This window comes from Lepisosteus platostomus, unplaced genomic scaffold, assembly GCF_059453375.1.
Source record: "Lepisosteus platostomus isolate fLepPlt1 unplaced genomic scaffold, fLepPlt1.hap1 Scaffold_30_H1, whole genome shotgun sequence".
Lineage (NCBI taxonomy): Eukaryota > Metazoa > Chordata > Actinopteri > Semionotiformes > Lepisosteidae > Lepisosteus > Lepisosteus platostomus.
Window position 1 is genome coordinate 665405 of NW_028291658.1, and position 16445 is coordinate 681849.

At 46.5% G+C, this 16445-nt stretch overlaps 6 non-coding genes across 6 annotated transcripts; 2 read left to right on the plus strand and 4 right to left on the minus strand.

Moving 5' to 3' along the window:
- Positions 1 to 1140: 1140 nt before the first annotated feature.
- On the minus strand, positions 1141 to 1213 carry trnar-ucg (transfer RNA arginine (anticodon UCG)). The gene has a single exon. It is a non-coding gene; the product is annotated as a tRNA-Arg (tRNA).
- Positions 1214 to 4420: 3207 nt separating this feature from the next.
- On the minus strand, positions 4421 to 4494 carry trnai-aau (transfer RNA isoleucine (anticodon AAU)). The gene has a single exon. It is a non-coding gene; the product is annotated as a tRNA-Ile (tRNA).
- A 559-nt stretch (positions 4495 to 5053) lies between these two features.
- trnag-gcc (transfer RNA glycine (anticodon GCC)) lies at positions 5054 to 5124 on the minus strand. Its single transcript has one exon. It is a non-coding gene; the product is annotated as a tRNA-Gly (tRNA).
- A 2346-nt stretch (positions 5125 to 7470) lies between these two features.
- Positions 7471 to 7543, plus strand: trnar-acg (transfer RNA arginine (anticodon ACG)). The gene has a single exon. It is a non-coding gene; the product is annotated as a tRNA-Arg (tRNA).
- A 3051-nt stretch (positions 7544 to 10594) lies between these two features.
- Positions 10595 to 10667, minus strand: trnav-cac (transfer RNA valine (anticodon CAC)). The gene has a single exon. It is a non-coding gene; the product is annotated as a tRNA-Val (tRNA).
- A 2877-nt stretch (positions 10668 to 13544) lies between these two features.
- On the plus strand, positions 13545 to 13617 carry trnam-cau (transfer RNA methionine (anticodon CAU)). Its single transcript has one exon. It is a non-coding gene; the product is annotated as a tRNA-Met (tRNA).
- Positions 13618 to 16445: the final 2828 nt, after the last annotated feature.

Here is a 16445-nt window from a genome sequence, read left to right on the forward strand (position 1 = left end):
AATTGCATTTTTGTTTAATAGAAGATCAAATCTACTCGCATGTACCAGCACCTTACAGTTTATTGATGTTAATTCTGTTTAAGTAATAAGATTGCTAACGATGTTGGACTTTAGCCGGTGTTTTTTAGAACAAATTGCTTACACTTCTGTAAGGAATACGCAGTACGTGCCTTTGTCAGTCATTGCTCACCACACCTGTAACTTTCTTATCTAACTCACTTCCTCAAATGGTGAAGGTCCACAAACATAAATGAAAAAAAAACCCTTGTTGTAGATGAGGTGCACAAAAAAGCAGCCCCTGATAGTGTATAACACATTTATACTTTTGCAGAGACACATGTAACATATATATATATACTGTATATATATATATGAAACAGAAATACAAACAGAAACAGGAATCGCTTACTCACCTGGAGAATCTCTGTAGGAATATCTAGCATTTATCAATGGAAATAAAAGCTGCTTTAATACAGTGCATGTTCAAACTCAAACCCTCAGCTGCTGTTCTTGTTTGTTTTGGGACAAATTGCAACTGAGCATCGCATGAGCCGTTACGTACCCTTATCTGTTAGGGAATTTCAAGGGAGGAGTTGGGTCAGAATGGGTAGGCTGCAAAACAACAAGTAAAGATTTATTCCAAGATGAAACGTTGTGGCGGTTTTCTTATCTTTTCAGCATGGACTAAACTTTTACGTGTTCCTTATATGCTATATATGTATATATTAGCACCAATGTCGTTCTTAAAAACTAACATGAAATTGTCAGGGACATTCAGCTATATACAAAGACGAGACAGACAAAGTAATAATTCTGTATTAACGTGGCCTACATACTGACGCAATGATCGAACTAACTGACATGTTCTGATTCAGATCCTCTGCAGTTCATGCCAATTAGAACAATAGCAATGCTGAGTCCTCCCCACCCTACTGAGCACAAATTCAGCTGCTCTCCAGTTCTGTTCTGCATGTTTTTTCATTGCAATTGAGCTCGGAGCTGGAGATGATCTCCATACAGTTCTGTGTTAACTAGCCCGCACTTGCGTGCTAATTTACGGGTTGTGGCAAATGCTTTTCTATAGTTCATATACATGACGGCAACCTGTTACCGAGGAACCTGAGAGGTTTAAAAGCCTCACGAGCCAGGCAGGACTCGAACCTCCAATCTTCTGATCCGAAGTCAGACGCGTTATCCATTACGCCACTGGCCCATAGAACATGCGCTTGCACTCCACCACAGAGAGCTCTACACTGCTACCAGTAGTACACTTCCCCATCTAAATTTTCACAGCAAGAAACTTGTGTTTCCTACTATTTTTATCAGGTTTAAAATATCATCTCCTTAAAACAGAAAAAGTGTTGATGTGTCGTGCTGAAATTCCGATTGATTTTGAATTCAAAGAAAAAAGGTTTTCTTCCAAAACACCGTGAAATTGTCACATCTTGCAGACAATAGGTGTATTCCATGTTGAAAAGAGAAGAAAGAAAACCATGGAGCCTTTTACAGGTGTGAGGCTTCTTCAGGTGTGAGAAGACCTCACAGTCGAAACGCTGTGTTTCCGTTCTTCTCTTTTCAGCATGCAATAAACCTATTACTTGTTCCTTTGCAGCCGAGGCATGCTGACGTAGCTACCCAGCTGAACATCTTGCAGACTCTACAGTACTTCTCTCCTGTAGAAGTAAAGCAGGGCTTGCTGGGTGAGCTTTTGCTCCGGTAAATTAGGTCACGTGTCATGTTAAATCACTTCTTCTAAACACAACATTTGCTGGTGCTAGCTTTCCCCATGAAAAGAGACATTTCCCTTACAGTACATGACATATCGTTTTTTTTTTCTATCAATAAGTATAGAAATAAAACAAAAGAAAAAATGTTGTCGCCAAAGAATGCAGCTCTGTCGCCTTGGGGAGGTGTCAAGGGCATTGAGCTCCATGAGAAGTGCCAGATAAATGCCATTTCTCATCATTTCTCTTGGCGTCAGTTCTGCTATTAAATGGGAAAGAGGCAACGGGCTCAGAGATTATGTTAAGTGCACACCGAGCGCAGATGTGTCCAAGTGTCTGTAAAAGTGCGGTGCTCCCTAGTGGCTTAAAGTGCCTGCCTAGTAAGCAGGCGATCCTGGGTCTGAATACCAGCTGTGCCTCTCTCCGTGTCTTGTTGTGCCAAATGTATCATTTCAGACAAACATGTACAGCTTTGTTCAGTTTAATGCAAGAATTCATTTCCTTTCTGGAATAACTTGTTTTTGAAGAAATCCATACATTTTGTGAAAGATGAAATCAATTTCTTGGTTGTCAGTGAAAAAATATTGCTGGCTACAAGAAGCGCAAACGATTGTTTTCTTTGACCATAAACCTGCAAATGTAGGGAGCACAAAAGGCCGTCAGTCTCTGTGGAGCAATCGGTTAGTGCATTTGGCTATTAACTGAAAGGTTGGTGGTTCAAGCCTCTCTGGTATGCGTGTCTCAGTTTTTCCAATGTAAACATCATCACCATCGCTAAAGAAGATGGCGCAGAAGGCTCCACAGCCGAAACGTTGTGCTTCTTTTTTTCTCTTTTCAGCATGGAGTAAACCTTTGCTTTATCCTTTGCAGCCTAAGCATGCTGACGCAGCTACCTTTCTCTTAACGCGCCTCAATCATTATTCACCAAAACGATCAGCAGAATAAGTCGCCTTTGTGGTGATGTCACTCCTCTGCTTCACAAATGTCCTTAGTGACGGGCCATTTCTTTCTGCCATTTTTCCGGAGCGGTTATTGATTGCTCCATCATTTCCCTCTTACTTTCCATCACTAGATTGAAAAAAAAAACAGAAACAGGCTGACAGGACGACAATCAAATTGCAAAAACTCATCAAAGCACTCGATAGAGTATTTGAATCCACAAGTAGCTACGAGCAACTTTGTCTTGGATGGCATGAATGTCGGAAAATGTCAAAAAGAAAAAGATGATGGCTTTTTCATATTCGTTCTTTTATTTTTAGCTCGTTGGCTCTTCTGTCCATTGTCCTCCTGCCTGGCTCTTGACCTGTGACTGTCTGAACGCACACAGTAGACTTTCATGCGGGGGATTTGTCCTGAGCCTCTGTGAAAGACCCACCCACCCCCATAAATAACTGCTCTAGAAACACATGAATGCAAAACTAAACCACAGCTTAAAGAGGACCTTGTCATGACCGCCAGGCAGTTAAGACCAACTCTTAAGCGATCTAATCAGCACCAGCAGTGGGTGATTATTAACAAACGCTGCCGCACGAGTTAACCCACCTGCACACACTCCACCATGCGGTACACAGTGCTATTTTTACCATCTTTACCTGCTTCCCGCTGCTCGGTATTGAGTCTATTCCTTGAGAGCTCTACCTGGCGTTTTTTCCATTACCTCGTTTATTCTGGATATTGGACTCCCCTTCTGCCTTTTTGACTTTGGACCTCGCCTCTCACCTCGGACTGTTTGCCACCAGTGTTCTCCCTGGATTACGACTTACCTTACGCCTCTTGACCACGAAACAAAGCAAAGCAGAGCAAAACAAAACGAACAAACGAAAACCCTCACGTCCCGCACTTGCATATAACGCCATTACGTGCCCAAGCGGTATTGTACGTCATCCTAGCACTGCACCCCGGGGCGTATGGTATATGGGAACGAGCACACGCCACCAATCGTCTCGAATCACTCCCTACAGCTGTAAGGCGCCTTGAAGCGTGCACCCCCAACTTTCTTCTTTGCCCATCTGTGAAAGGTAAACTCTTGAGCAAACTCTGAACCAGCTCTAAGGAAACTAACCCGATTAGACGTTACTTTGACTCATCTTTTTACGCTCAGTGCTGGATTGCTCAAACTCCAGCTAGGGTTAGGGTTAGCATTCCCACGCTACTTAGACACTTTGTTTACGCTCAGTGCTGGATTTTGGGAACTTCAGGATGAGTGGGAATTTTCTCCTATCTGTCAATTCTGTTTTGTTTTGGAGACTCTTGGCTGCCTATGTTGTACAGTGCAGCGTGAAGGAAACATTTTCCAAAACTGTGTCAGCTCAAAAGTTGTAAGAAAACCTCTCCAGCTGCTTTAACTCTCTTCATTTTTGTCATTTAATGTGACACTCGATGTATAACTGGAGCCTCACATATGCAAATGGTGAGGCTCCAGTTCGACACCCAGTTCGACACCACTTTACAGTATATGACAAAAGCATGGCAGACTGTGCCGGAACGGCAGATAACTTCCGCTTATTTTTACCATATTAAACATTGGAAATCCTCCCACTTGTATTTGTGACACTTGATTTTGGCTCCACCTAAAACACTCTTAAATCTTCAAAGGAAACACTCTTGTCTGTCGGCACTATGTGGCAGCGTTGCATGACAACCCTCTCACCACGGAAAGGAACCTAACAGCTTTGTTAAGAGAGGAGAAAAGGACCTAGCCAGTACGGGGCTCGAACCCGTGACCTTGGCGTTATTAGCACCACGCTCGAACCAACTGAGCTAACCGGCCTCACAACAGTGCTCCTCTCTGTGCTGCAAAAAATCGAACTCAGGGAATTTCTTTTGTCCTCCTTTGAATAGAAAGCCGTGTAATTCAGTGTACGGGCTTTCTCGTGCAGTTTCATGTTTCTTGTAACCCAAATCCTACACTGGCCTGAAGTGCCCCCCCATTTCACAGCATTTTTCAGCTGATTTAAAATGTACCTAAAGGAGAAGCATTATTGAAGACCATCAATTACCAAGAGCTTTTGTCAAAGGTTTTGGTGGTCATTTTGAATGACCACAGAGCGCTGTGACCTCGGTTTTACATCTCATCCAAAAGACAGCGCCCTTTTACAACACAGCATCTCCGTCACTATACTGGGGCATTGGGACCCGCACAGACCTCAGGGTGAGCGACCCCCCGCCGGCACCATTAACACCGCTTCCAGCTGGAAGCTTTGTTTTTCCCTGTAGCTCACCCTCATCCGGGTACTGACCTGGCTCACACCTGCTTAGCTTCAGTGGGTTTTTTGAGTTGCGAGTTGCAAGTGGATGCAAGTGATGGAGCCGCTCGCTGCAAAAGCCACTGCATTGGCCGGGAATCGAACCCGAGCCTCCCGCGTGGCAGGCGAGAATTCTACCACTGAACCACCAATGCTCAGTTCCTGGGCTTTCAAAAAAGACGCTTTTTTGGTGCTCTGTGCAAAACGCGTCGACATCTGCTCCCAACTGCAAAATGCCATTCGCGGACGCTGAAGAACTTATTTCCAAGGCAGCGGGTACAAGCGATTGGGCGTTTTAAAACCACCAGGAACAGCAAAGAGGCGCGCTTCTTTGCTTGCGCCGAAACACACCGACTGGAGGCGGACAACGTAATCGGCGGGATTCGAATCTGCGCGGGGAGACCCCAATGGATTTCTAGTCCATCGCCTTAACCACTCGGCCACGACTACAGCAAGCCCCACTGCCGCTGCGTTCTTGCTACAATCTTACCTGGATCGCGAGGCGCCGGCGGAAGCCTATTTCAAAGTCGTTCTCCGTTTCAAAAAAACATTTCCAAAATACAAGCCTTGCAGACAGACACGCCTCAGAGGACTTAAGGGTGGCTTCATGTCGGAATGATAAAGTCTCCCCGTCCGGACATGAAAATGCCACTTTGTTACACACAAAAAAAGAATCAACAACAGAGAAATGCCCACAAGCATTTGAAAAGCCGCACCACGTCGCACTTGAAATAGCTCTTACATTAGTGGTAGACGCAGGAATCGCTTTTTTATTTACGCTCTTACCAACGCAATGGAAAGCAAAACAAAGCAAAGCAGAGCAAAACAAAACGAACAAACGAAAACCTTCCGTATAACGCCGTTACGTGCCCAAGCGGTATTGTACATCATCCTAGCACTGCACCCCGGGGCATACGGTATATGGGAACGAGCACACGCCACGAATCGTCTCGAATCACTCCCTACAGCTGTAAGGCGCCTTGAAGCGTGCACCCCCAACATTCTTCTTTGCGCATCTGTGAAAGGTAAACTGTTGAACAAACTCTGAACCAGCTCTAAGGAAACTAATCCGATTAGACGTTACTTTGACTCATCTTTTTACGCTCAGTGCTGGATTGCTCAAACTCCAGCTAGGGTTAGGGTTAGCATTCCCACGCTACTTAGACACTTTGTTTACGCTCAGTGCTGGATTTTGGGAACTTCAGGATGAGTAGGAATTTTCTCCTATCTGTCAATTCTGTTTTGTTTTGGAGACTCTTGGCTGCCTATGTTGTACAGTGCAGCGTGAAGGAAACATTTTCCAAAACTGTGTCAGCTCAAAAGTTGTAAGAAAACCTCTCCAGCTGCTTTAACTCTCTTCATTTTTGTCATTTAATGTGACACTCGATGTATAACTGGAGCCTCACATATGCAAATGGTGAGGCTCCAGTTCGACACCCAGTTCGACACCACTTTACAGTATATGACAAAAGCATGGCAGACTGTGCCGGACCGGCAGATAACTTCCGCTTATTTTTACCATATTAAACATTGGAAATCCTCCCACTTGTATTTGTTTAACCTTAACCCTGCTAACGGAGACGAGTTAAACGACCGAGTCTATGCAGCTTAAACGGTCCGCACGTTGGGTTCTTAGCTGAAAGGGTGGTAAATCACGCTCACCCCAGTCCTTAATCTTTTAAAGAGGATACAAAATTGAACCTAGTCGCCACATCACATACATCCTGTTCAATGATAAAAAGGTAACATCTATCCTCGCTCCAGAGTAAATCTCACGTTGAGGGCATCTTTTTTTTCACTTTACCGTGAGTCGGGCTCGGCTGCACAGAGGCGAGAGCAGAGCAATGAGGTCACGTGGACAGGGGAGTCACACGCTGGCGGTTTGAATACGTGGAAGATCACTGAGGGATCCACAGTATGTGGACCCTCCGTGCGCCATCAGTCCGCACTCCGGACTCTGAATCCTGCCATCCGAGTTAAGATCTCGGCGGAACCTGAGGCGCAGTTCCTTCTTAAAACGTAATCTGGTGAGCATTTCTAGAATCGTACTTGTATAGATGCAGCCTTTAATGTGTTGCTAGGTTAAAATTGATAACTTCTTGAACTTCAGTAGGCAACTGCCCTCTTGATTTCGGATTTAATTTCTTTATTACAGGGGCGCTTTTATGAAGACAGAGTCATGTTCAGGTACTTTGCTTGATGGAGGAAGCTCATTTCGGACTCTGTGATCTGCTCACCTGGAAAGGTCTGCTGTACTACTACAAGAGAGAAGTAGAGTCTGGAAGAAGGGACAAGTTTATGATGCTTTGGAAGATCATGTTTTTTTTGTCTTTGAAATCGAAATGAATCAGAATATCAATGCAAAAGACAAACTCTTGGTTTGGTTTAAAGAGATATGGTTTTAAAACAGACAAAATGCAGAAAACAGGTGTTTCTCACTTTTGGAAAAGAATGGACCGGGGGTAATATTTTACTAGTTGCAGTGCTACAGTATCACACCAGGGCCAGTGGTGCAATGGATAACGCGTCTGACTACGGATCAGGAGATTGCAGGTTCGACTCCTGTCTGGCTCGGGTCGTTTTTATACGCATCGGGCTACTCCCTAAGTAGTCTGTGCTACTTACTGCATTGTAATCGTACCCAGTAAGAGATTTCCTTCATGTAAATCAACTGCACCTGACAGCTTTTGAAAAACACCTGGGCTCAGTACGGTGCTGAGAGCTCAGCGTTGCTGTTCTAATTAGCACGCACTGCATCGGCTATGAACCCGAACTTTTCAATTATTCCGATCAGTAAGTCAACACGTAGTCCACATGAACGGTAGAAATATTCTCTTGTCTGTCTCTTGTTTGTATAGAACTGAATGTCCCTGACAATGTACTGTTAGTTTTAATTGAAGAACGGCATTTGTGTTCAAATATACCAGACAAGTTTACGTAACTGCCCATGCGACACTCAGTTGTAATTAGTCAAGAAATAAAGTCGAACAACAGCTGCGGGTTTGATTCTGAACGTATGAGATTGCAGCGCCTTTTACTTCCATTGACAAATGATAGAGATTCGAAGAGAGATCCTTCAGACCAGCAAGCAAACCCACGGCTATTTCGGTTTTCTATCTAGGCAACGTTGGTGTCTGCAATAGCATACATGAAAGCGTGCTGCAATTTCTGTGGCTACATTTGTTGCACGTCATGCACAGTAAGAGTGTTTCTAACACCAAATAAAAAGTCAACAATTAGCGATCACGCCTTCTCCTCAGTTAACCCACTGAAACCCTTGCTGTTAACAGTTCTTTACTGCGTGCTTTAGGAGCACCTACATATCGTGTCGGTTCTTTCAGCTTTATTCATTAGGTTTTCAAAGGCATAAGCAGAGCACCAGAGGTGCGAAGGCAAAGTGTGTGGTTATCTGAAGAATTGATGTCCATGGCAGCGGGTCCAAGCAATTTCGCATTGTTATAGTACCAGGAAAGGAGAAGCGGCACTTCGCCTCTGCCGCACAGGCACAAAGCGACGTGCGGCAAACGCCGGAGTCGGCAGGTTTCGAACCTGCGCGGGGAAGCCCTAACGCATTTCGAGCCCATCGCCTTAACCACTCGGCCACGACAAAAGCGAGCCCATCGCCGCCGCATTCCTCCTATAATCAAACACGGACTGCGAGGTGGCTGCGGAAACCTTTTTAAAGTTGCTCTCCGTTAAAGAAAAATACCTTTCACAAGATACGTGCCGGCAGACAGACACGCCTCAGAGGGTTTAAGGCTGGCTTCACGTTCAAATGATAAAGTCCCCCCGTCCGGATGTCAAAATGCAACTTTGGCAGACAGAACAAACATCAACAAACCACAAATGTGGACAAGGATTTTACAAGCTGCACCACACTACACTTTCAAAAGCATTTACGTTCGTGTTAGACGCAGGACTTGCCTTTGATTTGCGCGCTTACGAACGCCATGGAAAACGAAACAAAACTAAAGCCCTCAGCTCCTGCACGTGATTATAATGCCGTTACGTGTCGAAGCAGGAATTTACGTCATCCTGCTGCTGGTGTCTCGCTTGCGTTTCGGGCTGAGAAAGGGACGCGTCACTTTAGGCAGGGGGCGCTGGAGAGAGGAACAAAGGGCGCGATGAAACAAAATACCGAAACCCGGGATCTTTAGATCTTCAGTCTAACGCTCTCCCAGCTGAGCTATTTCGGCGGTGCACAGAGCCCGCAGCCACCTGCTCCAGCCTTCCTGTGTTGCGGCATGAGCGCACCAAGAGTAGCGGGAGAGTGTTGCAGGAACGTCACTCAGAAGGAAAGCCACCCAGGTGTGCCCTCTGAGCTCTGTCCAGGGCATCTTCCTCGCATGGACTCCTGCCTTCGACGGGCAGGAAACAATTAGCAAGAACAGAACAACACCCCATGGGTGTCTCATGACCACACCTTAGGTTGTGACACGTGCAGGTGTGAGGGGTTGCCGGGCTACTTTGGAGCAGAGCTGTGCAGAGACCTGAGCTGCTGTTGCTGCAGACGCTGTCTTTTCTGCACTCGGGGTAGGAGTGAATGTTGAGTTGCCCTTAGAAATGAAGCAGAGCACTTCAACGGCACGGGTGTGTGTGTGTGTGCGTGCGCCCTGGTGATTCTGGGAGACAGATCGAACCTGGGCTAAAAGAGAGGAGGCTTAGCCCTCTTCCATTTGCTACTTCAAAGTTGTACAACCCATTTGTATCTGCTAGGCAGCGCAGTCGTCGTGCACAAAGAACGCTTTGAAAAGCGTCCAAAGCAAGTCATTCCGAGTTGGTCGTTTGTGTTTTCCGTTCAGACGCGAAATGCTGAAATGATCTCTCGGCTCCTCGGTTGTCATTTCTGCTCCGTAAAGGAATCACAGCACGCGTCGCCTTCCAGCACGCTGGGTTGGGACACGATGCCGGGGGTCGGAGCGTGCGATGTCTTCCTCATTAGTATTGTGGCAAGTATCCCCGCCTGTCACGCGGGAGACCGGGGTTCGATTCCCCGACGGGGAGTAGCTTTTCTTTTACCTCCTTAGACAAAGGACTGCCTTTCACTTCTCTGTTTTCTAACACAGCGTCGTGCACCTTTTCATTGCTCTCGCTTTCAGAGCCTCCGCACGGCACACGACTCGACATCAGGAAGCACATTGAAGTGAAAGCAGGGAGCGCTGCGACATGCACTGTGCAGATCCCGCCACACTAAGAGGTGAGTGGGTCTGTTCGATGCACAAAGAACGCTTTGATAAGCGTCAAAGGCAAATCATTCCGAGTTGGTCGTTTGTGTTTTCCGTTCAGACGCGAAATGCTGAAATGATCTCTCGGCAACTCGGTTGTCATTTCTGCTCCGTAAAGGAATCACAGCACGAGTCGGCTTCCAGCACGGTGGGTCGGGACACGATGCCGGGGGTCGGAGAGAGAGATGTCTTCCTCGTTAGTATAGGACCTGTCACCTGTCCCCACCTGTCACGCGGGAGACCGGGGTACATCAGGACGCGCATTGAAGTGAAAGCAGGATGCGCTGCGACATGCACTGTGCAGATCCCGCCACACTAAGAGGTGAGTGGGTCTGTTCGATCACAGCGCTAGGCGAATCCCCAATCCCCTTTTGTGCGTGGCGACAGAAGAAGTCTGGTCTGTTTCCGCCCGGTTTCGATCCGGGGACCTTTCGCGTGTGAGGCGAACGTGATAACCACTACACTACGGAAACTGTGGTCAGATGTGCCCAGCGGCCCAGCGCTGAGCTTCACCAATGCGATTCAGCTGCTTCCAGTGCCTTTATTGGGGTGCGCTGATGGACCGTGCTCTCTCTCCAGAGACCAGCACGCCTGTCATGGACGGAGCAGGAAAGACGGCGCCACATTCTACAGCCCTCTCCACGCAATCGACGAAATCGGGCTACTGAAGTAGAGAAAATCGCCTCTCCAGAAAGTGCAAATATCATCTTGGAGAGTATAAATCCTATTGCCGAAGGTCAGCCCTGTCTACCAGAGTGACCTTCCACCTCCTGCAGCGATGGTCAGCTCGTCTCACACGCGAGAAGTTTCGGCTGGAAACAAGCGCCCCCTCTTCTCGCACGTTTTGCACGTTGAGTAGTTTTAATGCGGCTCCTTCGTACACAGTGCTGATCTTTTGGAAAGCAGGAGGCAAAATTGACACGTTCCCATACCGGGAGTCGAACCAGGGCCGGCTGGGTGAAAACCAGGAATCCTAACCGCTAGACCATATGGGAGTGCACAACCCTGCTGTTCCGGGCATCATGCAAGCAAACTACATAAATATGAGAAAACACGCACGAGAGTTGTCACTCAGAGTGTCGAAGGGTCGATGTATACTGGGGCTCAGTTGAAATGCAACGTCAGGACTTTTCCGAATTATGTCACACGAAGAGAGCACAGCCTTTTCCGCCCTGCCACGTGTGTATCGGTAACTCGCCGTGATCGTATAGTGGTCAGTACTTTGCGTTGTGGCCGCAACAACCCTGGTTCAAATCCGGGTCAGGGCAGAATAGGGGCGTCTGCTTTTACTACTTGCATGAATGAAGGCAAAAAAAAGCCAATCGATGTGAACGAACGGCGCTTTACAGAGGAGTACTGCCTGACTGGATCGTTGATGAACGACAGAGGCCACTCCGACCTCTTCTCGGGTTTCTTCAATGACTTACTAAGGATCTTCTTCACATTCGCCCATGCAGGGGAAGCCAGTTACACCAAAGCAAACGCAGGAAAGTGCATTTCATGCAGAGACCAGGAGGGACCTGTTTACACCAAGAGTGGTCGGAGTATGGAACAATGCGCCCAGCCCTGTTGCTGGAGTCGATTCTTGATTAGATCTTGGGCTCACTAAGAGGCCCCCACTGGGTACTAATCTTTCTGTTGTTCTCGCAGGTGTTGCGCTGCTTTTGAGCCGATAGAGCTCGTCTTGGTCTGTCGGGACAGCCCAATTGCAAATGATCGGCTCCAGGTACAGAAAAAACATGCGTTTGGTACAAGAGTGCATGAAGGCACCGGAAATACATTGGGAACAAATGACTGGTGGTTCAAGACCTCTGTGAAGTGCAGGAGCGTGCAAGAAGAGGCTGTTTGCACCCAGTCTCGAACCGGGGACCTTTCGCATGTTAGGCAAACGTGATAACCACTACACTACGGAAACCTGTAGGGTTTGTTGCTGGTGTCTCGCTTGCGTTTCGGGCTGAGAAAGGGACGCGTCATTTTAGGCAGGGGGCGCTGGAGAGAGGAACAAAGGGAGCGATGAAACAAAATTCCGAAACCCGGGATCGAGCCAGGGACCTTTAGAACATACTTTCACGAATCGTTAGAATATGTGCGTTTGATCATCAATTGCTTAACAACCACATTCGTTCGACTTGAGCCATCAAGCTCATAGTTTTCAAATCTTGAAAGCTGTCATTGAGCACATCATAGTCTGCAGTACGCCCCGTAACTTGCGTACTTCAACAGAAAGAAGAGCAGACAGCTCCATAAATATGCGAGGCGCAGAGAGTGCAAGGCGAGCCGCACACGTTTCGGTGGCTGAGAGAGGGCAGTTTTTGCTTCTGCATTTCCCAAGTAAGGACGCATGACAACAAGCGATCGCGGTGCTCATTTACGACATAGTGGTGATGAGTTTTCAGTACGTGTTCTTTTGAACGAGCAATGAGGTTGCTGCCTTGGACAGCTGACTGCACGCTCTCATTGTGCCACGTGATGAGTATTCACCAGGCTCGTTCAGTCATTAGTCACATTCCATCGTTTGCCATAAGCAGATGCTGCAAGGTGATGTGGATATCAGTCCCCAGTCTTGTGGACGAGGACAAAAAGAGCACACAAGAGCTCAGCCGGGAGTTGAACCCGGGACCTCCCACACCCTAAGTGAGAATCATACCCCTAAACCAATGAGCCACGGCAGCGCTTTCTATTTTATTCTGTCAGCGAGCTTGAGGACGGGGGAGAGGCGTCATTCGCTCGTCCAGTCAGACCTTCATCAATAAGTCAAGAAAGCCGCAATTACACGACTGCCTTGCAGACGAAGGGCAGTGAACTGCACCCGGTAAGAGGGGAACAAGCGGCACTAGGCGACACCGAGGCATGAGCCCCAGTGAGGGGGGTTAGGTTGCATGGTACAGCGCTCGCTTTGCACGCGAGAGGTAGCGGGATCATTTCCCACATCCTCCAGGTGTGTGTTTAGAGCTTGATGTGCCGAAAGGTGTCCTTTAGCCTGTGGTCACACCTTGCATGGAGAGCGTCATGCAGCTGTCAATCATTTCGCAGCCACACCCCTCTTCATCTTCTCTCTGCCTTAAGCGTCTCCGCCACTCTCTCTTGACATTTCATGTCAGCATGTCAGAAGTCCGAGTGACGTTTTTAATGGCTGAGTGAGGGCACGATGCTGAAGCAGAGAGGCCACTTCAGCCAGAGAGACTTGTGCTAGGTGAGATCTGAAAAACGGACTCGCAACAGAAACAGACCAAAAAAGTATCGGTGAGATCAAAAGGCAAATGCAACATCCAGCAGAGGGCGTCTAAAGATTAGGGAACGGGCGACTGAAATCCATATGAGGCAAACTTTCCGGCTGTGCACTGCAGCTGGCCTCGTTGGCGTAGTTGGTAGCGCGTCAGTCTCATCATCTGAAGGTCCTGAGTTTGATCCTCACACGGGGCAGGGCTGCTTCCTCTCTTGCTCTTTTCAAACACTTGCGGCAACTGTTCGCTCATAACCACGTCTGGAATGCGTGACCTTTACACGGGGGAGAAGCAACGCCGCATCCCTTTTCTAAAGAACATTCACATTCAGAAATAAGTCAAGAAATTTGCCATTACTTTTGCTGTCAGCCTGCCCATGTTGCCAAAGAAAGATTCACTCGGCGTCAACATGACAGAACAGCGATCACTTGAAAACACTGTTCCACACTCCGTAAGCAAGAACTTCAGTGTTTGCAGTCACCCGATATGCCGATAGTCAAAGGAGCACAAAACACGAAGCGTCAAAAGACAAAATGAGTTGATGGAAAGAGCGTTGAATTGATGAGCACAAAAGTTCAGCTCGTACAGTAGGCAACGAAGGTCCCGGCGTCATCATCGCACTTGAAAGGACTGCCTTGCAGACTAAGGGCAGTGGGAGGTTGCTGTTTTGAGATGGAGGCATTGGGATGGTGGGCCGAGATCTATTCTTCTTAAGGAATTCTTCATCGTGAAAGATCGGTCCACAGGTCATCCAAAGAACTTTCAAATTTTTGGGACTCTTCCGGAAGGGAGTGAAGTGCTCAAACACATGACATGCCCCCTTGATCTCACATGCACAATTCTGCTGCAACATGCACAGCTACCGTCCACACCAGGCAGTGGGGCTTCAGCAGAATTTGCTACGCCACCTGCAATTACATATCCAGCTGCACACATATACATGGCCCCTCTGTCCTTTTCAGGATCTCAAAAAAAAGCATAGCGTGGTTTTCCTGCAACCTGATTGACCGCATCTCCCTCAGAATGTGCCCCGTTGCATTCATTGCTGAAGCAGGACGGAGGCTAACGGGCATGCCAGAACAGTTAGGCTCAGCGATCTCTCCAAAATAATGCGGTTGTAGTGGAAGAAATATGGTTTAAATTGTACCTTGGTATTTCAAACTCTCTCTAGAATGTTATCCATTTCTATTTTATTTTGACAGGAACTGGCTAATGACACTAGATGAAAAGAGAAGAAAGAAAACACAACGTTTCGGCCGTGGAGCCTTCTTCAGGTGTGAGGGCTCCACGGCTGAAATGTTGTGTTTTCTTTCTTCTCTTTTAAGCATGGAATAGACCTATTACTTGTTCCTTTGCAGCCTACGCATGCTGACACAGCTCCCCACCTGAACTGCTAATGATGCCTGGTAGTTTGTGGTACTTGGGTATTGTCTTATGTTTGCTCAAACTGCATATGTGTGATTGCATATTTTTAGGTATTTTCATATGTCAATATTTAATTCACTGACATTCCTGTATGCTTGGAAGAAAGGTAGATTGGATTTGGCACAGGACGCCTGCCCATATTTGTTGATCATTGTTGGGCTGGAAAAACAATGATAAAAAGTGTATGAAAAAAGCTCTCTCCAATATTTCCCTTCTCTTTGCCATGGTTACACTGCCCGTTCTTTCCGTCTTTTGTCCTTCTACAAAGATTCCAGGGCTCTTTTTCCACCATAATATCAGAATTTTTTTTTTCTCTTTTAAAGGCTGTAGGTGGGGTGTGATGGACTGTACCACTATCATCGAAGATTTTTTCAGGACACATCGCAGTTCCATAGTAGAATTTATCAATAGTACAATTCCATAGGACATTATTTACCAACATATTACCCAGTGTGAGACTCTGCCAGTAAACCTCAGAGCATTGAGTTCTCCACTGATAAAGATGGCTGTCTGAAGTCATGAAATCCACTGCTGGGATGCCTGAGAGACAGTAATTGAATCTTGGCTGGAATTAGGCTTTCTATTAGTGTTGATCTTTGGGAATTATGTGGTAAAAAGGGAAAACTCCTTTACTTTAGTCACTTTGAATGTTCACATGTACAGAACCTGCAAAACTAAGCAATGAAAAAAATCCATCACCACTCTCATGATAGCATAACTCATAGTCTCTGCTGTTATGTAACAATACACACTTTCAATTTTCTTATCGCCTGTCTCCAGAGAGAATGTTGTTAGTGCTGATGACCTTGAATAAGACCTTGTTGACTCAGATTGATTTTGTTCTCAGATTATTCCTGGCAGGACTGAGTTTCTAGGAAATGAAAAGTGAAAGAAAAAGTACAGAAGATCAGCCCTTGAATATACAACATTGTGCAGTGAGATTGTTAAATGTATTAGCTGCTATCCTGTGCTAGAGCCTGTCGTGGTAAGCAGTGGATGACAGGATCTAGCACAGATACTAATGAAACACTGTTAATGAAAGATAAAACACTTGAGTCTTATTTTAGTTTTCCATTTCCCTTTCATTTGTGATGTACTGTACAACAGGCCACAGAACATGCACAAAAACAGATACAATATGCACACATTCACACCAGGCAATGACAGTCTGCCCAGTCAGAATCTGAGCTGAGGTATCAGAATTCTGAATTCCCTGAATTCTGTCATGGATCATCCACAATAAGGGCAATGTTAGAACACGAGGATCCCCAGGAGAGAGCCTAGTAACATAAATCTTGGAGCAAAAGCAGATGATTAACTTCATAGTTTGTGTGTTTGAGCCAAAGTTGAGCATGAGGATATGTGAGTCACCATTCTTAGAAATGGATCCAACTTCAGACAGGCGTCAAAAGTAAGAGTATACAGTGCTGGGGCAATGACACTTCAATGTTCAGAAGGATAACAAGAGTTTTAATGCATTGAAATTGATTTTCTGGTGATGCACACTGTCCTGGAACTATTAATTTTTTAAGGATCACTAACTGACGTCAGACAGCTGCCAATTCTCCAGACTGGAAGGATGAACAGTTTATCCTCCTAGGT